The 11191-nt window shown below is 48.7% G+C and overlaps 1 pseudogene; it reads right to left on the bottom strand.

Moving 5' to 3' along the window:
• Positions 1–9130: 9130 nt before the first annotated feature.
• Positions 9131–10720, bottom strand: LOC102000052 (annotated as a pseudogene).
• Positions 10721–11191: the final 471 nt, after the last annotated feature.

The following is an 11191-nucleotide window of genomic DNA, read 5'->3' as shown; positions in this document are numbered from 1 at the left end:
ATGAATCAGGCAAATAGGTCCCTTGCTGACTTCAGCACATAAAATTCTTACCCAGATAAACAAGTCAGGGTGCTCCCCTTACCTGATTTACAGCTGTCCGGGTCCCCAAGCAGGAGGGAGACTTCCTCCCAGGCACAGATCTTTAAGAACCCCAAGTGCACCGGAAACTCACCTGGTGAAGTCATTATGTCACAGGGCGGCAGTGACAGTGAGCAGAGGCACAGCGACCTGTGAGGTTTATTGCTCCGGAAGAGATCTGGCTATCCTGGCGGGAGGAGGGCCAGATGTGGGGGGAGGGGGACAGTAGTGGGCCTTGTAGCCCGGAAAAGCATTTGAACCGGACTGGGGAAGGATGGGAAATTTAGAGAGAAAAGAAAGAAGGGGGGAGGGGTACAAGATAGCAAGCCTGAAAAACAGTTTAACCTCAGCAAAAGCTAACTAACAGTGGTCCAGACCAGATTTACCTGGAAAGTTTAAAGACACTGTGGTTAAAAAATTAGCATTGTGGGTCTTCCCTGATTTTGTTTGAATTTTGTCAGTTCTGTAACACAAGTTGTCAGATCAACAGCTCTACAGCTGTCTAGATAGGCTTCCCAAAACAAGAGAATCAGAAGATAAATTAAAAGATATCGAAAAAGGGCATCTGCTCAGGATGCAGGGATCTTCCAAAACAATTCTCCAGATGAAATAATAAAAGAAGATTATCTTTGATTGTTCAGAGCCGGCAGAGAAATGTAGGTGGCTCAAATGTTATTGTATATAAATAGGAAAAGATACTTTCCTCGCCAAGGAGCTGCAAGGGTCAGCTCATGTAGCTTTCCAGATATGTCCACACAGCCCTCTGACCCAGCAGGTTCATTTCTAGGTAGAGAACCAATAGAAACATGTTCACGTACTCACATCAACACCAGACACACAGGCAGGTACCCCTTGTGAGACTTACACCAGAACAAAGTGTTTTCAGATTTCAGTTTTCTGGATCTAAGAACACTGGCATAGACTGTTGTAGGTGAGCATCCCTGGTGGATACTGAAACCCTGAACCTTTGCGAGCACCATCAGCCCTTCAGATTGTGGGGTTTTATCCCAAGCATTTGGGACATTAGATTTTCTGATTAGGGTACTCAACCTGTACTAGCATGCAGCACTGTGTATAGCACCTCTAAACTGGAAACTGAGCCATCCAGACAGCCATCAACTACAGAGTGGTGACCTGTATACACGCATGTGCTGTATACACACATGTGCTGAAATACGGTGTGAACACTGTAGAATGAGCACTCTAGATCCACACACAGCAGTACTATGGTGAGTCTCAGAAGCCAGACACAGGCTCCCATTTGTGGAATGAGTAAAATCAGGTTAAAGAAAGCTGTCTTATTAGGATTTTGTCTTCATTGGTTTTGGGCCTTGGGCATTGGTGGAGGCCTCAGGATGCAGGTGAGCAGGTGATAGCTGTAGCTTGACATGCATTACAGTAACGAAGATGTGTTCTGTTTCCTAAAGACTAGTTCGCTGCACATTTAGGATGCTGTAGCTTCTGTGTACATATTATACTAGCATAAAAAAGTTTAAAACCAACTTGTTACCTGAAATGTAAGTGCCATCACTTATGAGCATCCTGGTTTCAAAGCTCTCATTTCCCAGCAAAATCATAAGTCGGAGTCTAGATGCGGAAGGGAGCGTGAAAGAGGACAAGGGAACAGACAGACATGATAGGCAGGCCCTCAGGGTCCCTACCCATGATCCCTCCCCCTGGGTATAAATGCAGCCTGTGAATTGCTGCTAAGCCACAGGATACAAGCAAATGCGGACATAGGCAATTGGGTCACATAAGGTGACAGCACACATCTACTCTCTGGATCTCTGGCTCTCTCTGAGGAAGAAGCAGGCTACACTGCAAAACCCCAAGTGACAAATAGCTCCTGCCAGCCTCCAGGTGACAGAAGAGCTCAATCGTGCGCCTCAGATCGCCTGATGCTGCCAGTGGGACCGTGGATATCCCCAGCACCCTGCCCACGGGAGCGCAGTCCACCAATGCCTGAGGGTAAGGCTGGATGCTCCATACAGAGAGCCCGGCTGATCTCAGCCCGATCCTTAAACAGTTGCGACTGTGTGAGAACAAACGTGTGTTGTCTAACACCACTAAGGAGGTAGTAACCTGCTATCGAGACAAGGAGCTACCGCCAGGGAGAAGACCCACAGTCGTGAATGTGACAGGAGCAAAGTAGGGCTCATAGTAGGAACTGAAATTGTACCTCTAGATTTCACAATTACTCTATGATCTGGACCCTCTTGGTGGCTGGCTACCTGCCCTCCAGGAGGGTGCATTCTGGAGTAGGCCACCGCTGAGACCACCGGAGAATCCACTGCCCCCGGGCCTCTGGCAAGTCTTGCTCAGACAACTCTCTGCTCCTCTCTACCTAATGGAGGGGATGACCTTTTGCCCCACACAGGCACAACAAAGAAAGTTTCCTTCATTCTTTACAAGATGACAAGTTACTGTGCTCATAAATGGACCAGACAGAGGGAGAAGCATATTAGAACATTCTAGGCCCACCTAGAGGAAAAGAATGAAATGAAAGCTACCATTTGAAACAGAAAAGAAATGAATCCCCTCCACTGAAGGCACAGGGCCTGTCTCCATGGGAGAGGTACCAACTTAACAGCCTCTATACTGGGACCTTGACACCACACACACACACACACACACACACACACACACACACGCGCGCGCGCGCGCGCGCACACACACACACATACACACGCGCGTGCGCGCACACACACATACACACGCACATGCACGCACTCACGCATACCTCTACAATAAACCACAGCGACTCATGCAGATCAATACAACAGGACAGGAAAGAAGGAAGCAGGCTGGGCAGCTCGCCAGAGGCAGAAGTCCGAGCAACTGCTGTACTATATTTCTGGTCCAATAAATCAATGTGCCTTGGAAGGGCTCCTCCAACTCTGTGGCTGTAATTGGAACTACCTTCCTCAGGGGCTGCGACACATTCAAGGTCAGGAGCCAGCTCTGGTTTTCCCAGTCTTGCACGGATGCTCTACACCCACCCTGGGGCAAGGCTCTGCAGCTCCCGGAGAAAGAGCTGTGGTTCGTCTGCCTGCAGGCTGGGAGAGGCCAGGAGAGATGGGGTGGCGACTGGCCTCTGATGCGTCCACCACAGATGTCAGACCTTGTTGGATTTTGAAAACTCAACCAGCATTCTTCCTAAAACTAATATCTCCATTCATTTGCTTTCAGGGGACTCACTGCTACAGAGGCACCAACCCCCTACAGAATCACAAGCTAACAATGGTAGCTGCTGCTCTTGTCACTAATCATGTGACAAGCCGGGTCCACAATAAGCCAAGGTCCCTGAACAGTAAGCCAGCTTTGTGTGGCTGAGCATCGGCATGGCGACAGCAAAAAAGGCTGGTTGTTGACCCAGGTGAGACGAACTGAGCTTTTTCTGGAATCGAAAGTCATGTTCTAAGCAAAGAGATACACTCCCTCCCAACTAGAGCCAACCGGTTACATGGTCACCGGTTACATGGTCACCATATCCTGTAACGGCTGACCACTTTCTGTGCAAGGTGGTCCACGAATGTGGAGCAGTGGTCACAGTCCAGTAGGGACAACAGAGAGCCCACGTGTAAAGATCCCAGACGGCTCCATTGTGAAACGAACCAGCTGGGCACTCATGGGAGGGGATGGGTTGACTACGTGACTACTTTCTTTTCTTTCTTTTTTTCTTCTTTTTCTCCTCCCACCCCCACCCCAAGACAGTGTGTCTCTTTTCTTTTTCAGTTTTTTGAGACAGGATTTCTTTATGTAACAGTCCTGACTGTCCTGGAAGTCACTCAGCAGCCAGGCTGTCCTCGAACTCAGAGATCTGCCTGCCTATGCCTCCCAAGTGCTGGGATTAAAGGTGTGTGCCACCACTGCCCAGCTGACAATGTCTCTCTATGTAGTTCTATCTGGCTTTGAGCTCAGAGAGCTGCTTGCCTCTGCCTCCCAAGTGCACCACCACATCTGGCTGAAACCTTTCTTACAGTAGAGGACAGGGGTAGACTAGATTTGCTGAGTGTAACAAGGATGGCATTCAAGTTTTGTTGGGATCAAGTGGCAAAAGCTGGACATTGGCATCAGGCAAAGCATTCATGGCATGCCATGGCATAGAAAAAAGGGGCTATGAAGAGAGATGATGGGACACAGCCAGGCAGGAAATCCAAGCTCCTGAGAGCCTGAGCAAGATTGAAAGGGAGGGGGGTTCATTCAGCAATCAACAGGGCGGGAAGCAGGTTGCCACAGGTTGGAGGACAGCCAGCCCTTGGCTGGTCTAAGTGATCCATTCACACTGTTGGCAAAGGCCCAGAGGCAGAGTCCAGCATCCCCTATTCTGCCGCCCCCAGCTCTTCCCCAGAAATCTCAGTGAGTTACCTGGAGTCAGAAGTGGGTTAGGAACGGGAACCTATCAGGCCAGGTGCTCAGTGCTCAATACCTTACAAGTGATTCCCGTAAGGGTCACCCAGACCACTAGAGTAAGAATCCACATTGGTACCTTGTGGCCATCTGCACCTCATCCAGGACGGACCAGGGCAGACAGAAACAGTTTCTACTAGGGAAGCCAGAGAGCCATCTGCACTCTGTAGAAACAGGGGCTGCCCATATTTGGAGTTGGGAAGAAGCTGACAAAGAGGACAAAGATTTCCTTGGAATGGGAGGGCTTGCAGGGCAGCTGGGTTTTAGGAGAGAAGAAAACAACATTGTTTTTATGGTCCACAATGAGAATAGCCCTCTGTGGCACAGGGCAGCCTCCTAAGGTGAGTCACCCTGAGACTCAGCTTCGGCCTCTGCCCTTTGGCACAGGGAATGGGAGCAATAACGGAGCAGCTGGGTGTGAATTATAAAAGTCCATTGGGGCAGGAGACTCAGCGGGTTGCAATAGCAGAGTAAATTAATTTCACGTAAGTGGGATTAGCAGTTAAATAAATGGCAGTCCCTGGTAACAATGTCTGGAATGTGTGTCTGTCCCCTGCCCGGGGACAGAAAGAGTTCTCACTTTTGGCTGAGTAGGACTCAGGCCGCTGGAGATCACCTATCCACAGTTCAGGATAACTCCAAGAGTGCAGAGATGTTGTTGCATTAGAATAGGTATCGTGAGTTAGGAGGAGGAGGGGAAAAGCCACCTTCCACTGGTGGCTCTACTGCTTGTCATGGTGCCAAGCACCCTCTGCCCCAAGTGCAGCCTGGACAGTAGGCTTGGTATGGCCTGGGACTTGGGAGAAATTGGGGGCAATGGATTCTAAGCATGGGTCTGTCAGGTGTTTCTATTCCAAACTGAACTCGTGTTGATTTTATTTTAAATTGTTAACCTCTTGTTTGTTTGGGCTATTTAAGGCTCCTGTCTCTTTCTCAGTTTCAAATGACCTTTCTGCTTGGGTGAATACAATCCTGGGCTCCATGGGACCACAGCAACGGTAGAGGCCAGGGCTTGAGGTGAGTGAGGTCACAGCAGCTGGGCCTGGATTCCAGCTGAGTCCCTAGCCTACAGAGCAAGGCTGACCATACTCCGTGCATTGCTCTGAGGACTAAGCTCATGCAGAAGGAAAAGACTCCCAGTTCAAGCACTGACACTCTGCGCTGCGCATGTGCATCAGCCGCACAGCTGCCCTCCATCCCTTGGTGCCTGTGGAGCCAGGGAAGTTGCTCCTTAGCAATACCACCCTTGAACATACGGTAGGGAGAGGCACCTGCCCTTCAGCCTGCTGTCTGTAAGGACCACCCCAGGCTTTGTGAGGCCCATTCTCACACGCCCCCAGAGTAGTGAGCTAGACCAACATGGAGTTAGCAGCAGGGTATGTGTGTATGTCCATTCACACACTTGTGGGGGCTGGATCCAGAGAGATATCCTTCTCTACCAATCTCTACCTTATGGCCTTGAGACAAGCTGTCTCACTAAGTTCGATGCTCACCTTTCTGGGAAAGTTGGTAGTCAAAGCTCCTGGGATCTGTGTGTCTGATCCTACAAGGCTGGTGTTATAGGCTTACACAACCATGGCTGATGCTTTCAACTATACCTACGTGGAGGGGGTCAAAGAACACCAGCACCCCCCCCTACACACACATACTAATGCACACACTTTAGAGTCTGTCGGTGAGCCAGAGTTTGTGAGAACTGCAAAGGAACAAAACGAAGGTGTTGCTTTAAGCTTGTTGAACGTGCAGGTTCTCTCACTCCCTCCCTGTCTGTGTTAGAGAACCTGCTCTGGTCTCAGAAATAAGCCTACTGCTTTATTATGCTGGATTTGGTTTTATACTAAAATAGCTCATCTCCACAGATGTGAGCATCAAGGAAGCATCCCTATAAAACAGGGTTACCAAGTGTGGCAATTTGCCCAGGATTTTCCCAGTTTTAGCTCCGAAAGCTCCACATGTTGGCAAACTGGGGCTAGTAGCTACCCCCCATAAACAAACCACAAGAGGTTTGTGTACACATCACTTTTAGTCACTGGGGCACACAAGAGGTCAAATATTCTACTGCTATTCAATTACATGTAGTGCTTAAATATTGAACACTTTTCTAGGTCAATTTTTCTCTTGAAGTAAATACTCTATGACAAACTGGCAACCCTCGTCAAGCTAAATGGATAATTAGGACACAGAACCAATAATACTTTATAAATAAAAAGCATGACTAACAGCAACCAAGACCACAGCAGCTCAAAACAGCGGCCGACGCGCCAGCTAGATGGCAGAACACCCATCCTGTGTAGAGCATTGTGTAGAATAACAAACTTGGGGAACACTAATTTTAGTTTATGAATATCAGATTTTTGTGGACTACTGGCCAGTAAGCTTTAATTGTGTATAAGGAGAGTTCACAGAGGGAGAGAGGGAAGAGAAAGAGGTGTGGGGAGCAGGGAATCTGATCCCTTACAGAAGCCATAGGAAATAATTGTTTTCTGAGGTCAGCTAATGTCATCAGAATGACTTTCACCCAGCAAGAGTGTCAAGGTCAATGCCTTAAAAGTCCCTGTTTTAACTCAGTTATCACATTGGAAAACTGAGGCCCACAGAAGTTGCTTTTACAAAGCTGTAGCTGCCATAGCCCCTTAACCATAACCACCACCACCTGAAGTTCCCACAGATTTTCTTCCTTGGCTGGGGGGCATGGTAGTGCATACCTGGAATCCCAGCACTAAACCAGGTGAGCATAGGATGCAGAGTGAGACCTTGCCTAAAATCCAAACCAAACCAGGGGGGGGGGGGAGGAGGAAATCGCCCGAGTGTTCCAGAGCCATGTGGATCATGTTTAGTTACCCCTTACTGGCCCTGTTAGAGTTGATTGTGCCATCAATGCTGACATTTTAACCTTTGGTACCTATGAAAATGGCTTTGTTTCTCAGAAGACAGAAACTTTATATGTATGACCAAGTTTAGATGGTCATGAAGTGGATTCCAATACAGTGGTATGACTGCTGTTCTGATAAGAACGGAGGGAAGAAGAGGGAACAAGGCAGAAAGAAAGGGAGAGGGAGAGGGAGAGGGAGAGGGAGAGGGAGAGGGAGAGAGAATGAGTTCAAGCCACCAGGCTTGTGAGACTGTTATGGGAGCCACCAGAGTCACTCTCCACTTTCTGCATCTACCCAGGGACAGAAGGGGCCCGCGGGAGGAAGCCAGTCCTGCTTTCTTAGTGTCTCTCCAGTTCCTGCTACAGTGGGATCAGACAGCCTTGGGAACTCCGTTTCCAGCTCTCCATCCCTGCTCTGGGCATAGGGTATATATAGCTGGCTGTCAGCCCTCCTTCCTCCAGAGATGCTGTGAGGATGGGGAATGCTCCCAGCTCAAATGCCTCAGGTAGGAAGGACCACTCTGAATTTGCTTTTTCACATTTGGCAAGGCCAGAGGTTCAGTGAGCCATTCTGCTCTTCCCTCATTCTAGAACAAACGCACAGTGCCCTACACATGGCAGCCAAGGGCCGGCCTCTGCAGGAGCTAGGCAGGTTACAAATCACCTTGTTTCTCCCTCTAACTCCTTTTTACAGAAACGGCAGAGGAACTCACTCGGTTGGATTATACGGCGTTCTGGTCTGCCGAAAGAGAAAGAAGACAGCCCTGACGGGGCAGGATGGTGCCGGCCCATGCAAGAACATGCTCATAAACATTCTCCACCAATAGAGTATGTTCCCAGTGTTATTTTTAAAATGTGCTGACATGTCTGTCTGCATAATAAAATGTCTGAAAAGAAAACACAAAATGTTATCTATCCAACGCAGAATTGCAAATGTCATTTCCTTTATGTTTATGTATCTCTTTGCTAATATTGCCACAATAAACAAAAATAAATGATGGAATAAAACTAACAAAAAACTCTCCCTTGTTACAGCTCTTGAGCACAGAGTTATTAATAATGTGATACTTAATACATGTTCCTAGAGAAGGCCTTACCCATGTATAGTGGAGGGCACTCACCGTCCTTCCTCTGGGGAGGAAGAGATGAGGCTTTTCCTTGAAGCACTGGTGTGGTCTAGCCTTGGACGGCCTGTGTTTCTATTATCGTACTTTTCTTGCTTCATAACAAGCATACCCATGTTGTTCCAATCCCTTCCGGTCACAACAACTGTGACCTTAGAGGAGAACCCAACAGTCCACCAGGAGCAGAGCCTTCACTGACCTAAACAGCCCTAAAAATTAGAAAGTTTAGATTTGAAATCTTAACAGTAGAAATTTTATGTTTTACTTCTGGCATCAAAATCCAGAGGCCTGGGCAATTTACAAGTTGTGTGACTTTTTTTATACTGTTTGGATTATTTGATTAATCATTTATTTTGTAACTATCCACAGTATATACATAATTGTGTATTTATGTTACCATGGTGCTCTTTCCAGTTCTTTAAATAACAAATTTCCTTTTTTTGTGGGGGGAGGGCTTTTATTTTTTTCAAGCAGTAAGTGAAAACATATCATTAAAAAGCACAGGTTCCTTAGACAGGAAAACTCCCCAGCCTCCTTGGAGAGCAGCCTGGCACTGGCCCCCTAGAAGCATTCAGAAAAGCAGCCTTCAGCCCCCTAGTTCCTTCCTTCTCCCCCAGAGGGGAGGGAGGGCAGCATTCCTGGGAGCTCATTTGATCTTCAGGTCTTTCAAGGCTGAATACAGGCTCTTTACATCCTGGATGTCCATGCCTGCAGCACACAACTTCAAGCACTTCCCCTCCACCCCCCAGCACCGAAACTGACTGATGTTGTTCACAGGCAGTGAGTCTAGGCAGATGCCCGTGACTGCAGTACCCTCGGAGCTGGCCTTCTTGTCAAGGTTCTAGGAGCTCTCACAGGCTGTCAGGCCACACTGGGAACTCTGCTTGGGCATATTCAGCTGACCACCAAGGCTCAACATCCCTGCACCACTATCATAGGTAAGCAGTCCGGGTAAACAGCTAGGGCCCGCTGCCACTCTGATACATGATTAATGAAAACTCAGACTGAGAAATTGGGATCTAACCTGAAGATGGGAAAACAAAGCAGTCAGCCCCTGGCTCTTACCTCAATCTCTGTCTGAAAATGGCCATCCCGCCTCCAGGAATCTCAGAATGAGACTGTGTGTGAGAGCTGTCTCCTCCCATCTTATGTTCCTCTCTAGGACTGGGATCAAAGATGTGTACCACTGGGATTAAAGGTATGCACCACCTGGTTTCTATGGCAACTAGTATGGATACTGGGATTAAATGTGTGTGTTACCACTGCCTGGTCTGTAAGGCTGATCAGTGGGACAGTTTACTCTCTGATCCTCAGGCAAGTTTTAGTTATTAAAATACAAGTGAAACACCATGACATCACTAGACTACTTCCTGTGATGAAGGTGATGGCCAGGAGTGGCAAGGTTTCAGAGGCCAGGGTTGTGACAGCTGTCTTCTTGCCAGTGTCTACCAGGTACACCCTGCTGTTGGGCCTGACCCAAGTCACACGGCTCCCACTTGCCAAGGAGCAGACGCCACGCACCCAGTCACAAGTGCTGCTGGACTCCAGCTCCCCAAAGGGCATCTTAGAGCCCCATGGTATAGTGGCTGGCTGCTGTTTCCCGAAGGGCATCTTAGAGCGCCACTGTATAGCGGCTGGCTGCTGTTTCCCAAAGGGCATCTTAGAGCCCCATGGTCTAGTGGCTGGCTGCAGCTCTACCTCCTTGATTGGGCAGAGAAGATCCTTCACTTGAAGTCACAGAAGCCTGCAGGCAGGAGCACGTTATTGGGGTGCCAGTCAAGGCTGAGGACAGTGGAGCGGATGGGTTTCTTCATCTGCTTGCACACCCACCTGTCATCCTCCTGCTCAAATAAAGGATGGAGATGATGCAAGGACCACTGCCCACCGCCAACTTGTTCTCGCTGGGGGCCCAGCGCACACAGCAAGTGGCTCGGTTGATCCACAGGATGACCAGCATGGGTATCCACATGGGGCCCTTCAGCACCCACACAAAGGCATTGCGATCTGTGCCACAGGTCACAACATGGTTACTCTTAGGGGTCCAGTCGATGCCTGTCACCTGCCCGCTGTGCCCCTTAGGCTTGTGAACATTGTTCTATTTGGCACCAACTCTTCTCATAGATGTACACCTCATAGTTGTTGGGGCAGATGGTACCTGTGTATGGTGCTTTTTCCAGGCATGTCAAGAGATGGGCACCACCAGGAAGCTGTGATCTCCTCGGGGAGTCCAGGCCATCAACTCTGGACAGTAGATGCCCCAAACTGTCTGTAAGCATAAGTTTTCTTTAAATTGTGCTTTTTGTTCCTCAGAACCAATGAGGATGAAAAGGCAACATCTTTCCTGCCCAAGTGGGAGGGGTTCTGCAGATGCCTAAAGAGTCCCATCATTTCAGTACACTTGTTGGCGGTAGGGACATGTGTCCCTTTCCTGTCCCTGCCACTCCCGGTGATGTTCACAGGAATGGAAATCAGCTGGACATCTCGCCATTGTTTGGACTCAGACCCTCTTTGCCCCGGGTTTCTTGTCTGTGGCCAGACACTCTTGTTTTTCAGTCTGCTCCCGACCTTGTCATTTTGCAAGTGGTTGTGAGTATCAGTTGATATTGGCACAGTCTTTCAGCTTCCCATTTCCCTAAAATCCAGGGCTATTTTTAACTTGAGTCCTTCCCACCCCTGGCCCTTGAATCCTTCTTACTTCTGACCCATT

The sequence above is a fragment of the Microtus ochrogaster genome, chromosome 8 (genome assembly GCF_000317375.1).
Source record: "Microtus ochrogaster isolate Prairie Vole_2 chromosome 8, MicOch1.0, whole genome shotgun sequence".
In the NCBI taxonomy this organism is placed as follows: Eukaryota; Metazoa; Chordata; class Mammalia; order Rodentia; family Cricetidae; genus Microtus; species Microtus ochrogaster.
Note: the sequence above shows the minus strand (reverse complement) of the source record. Positions and strands in the feature narration are given on the sequence as shown.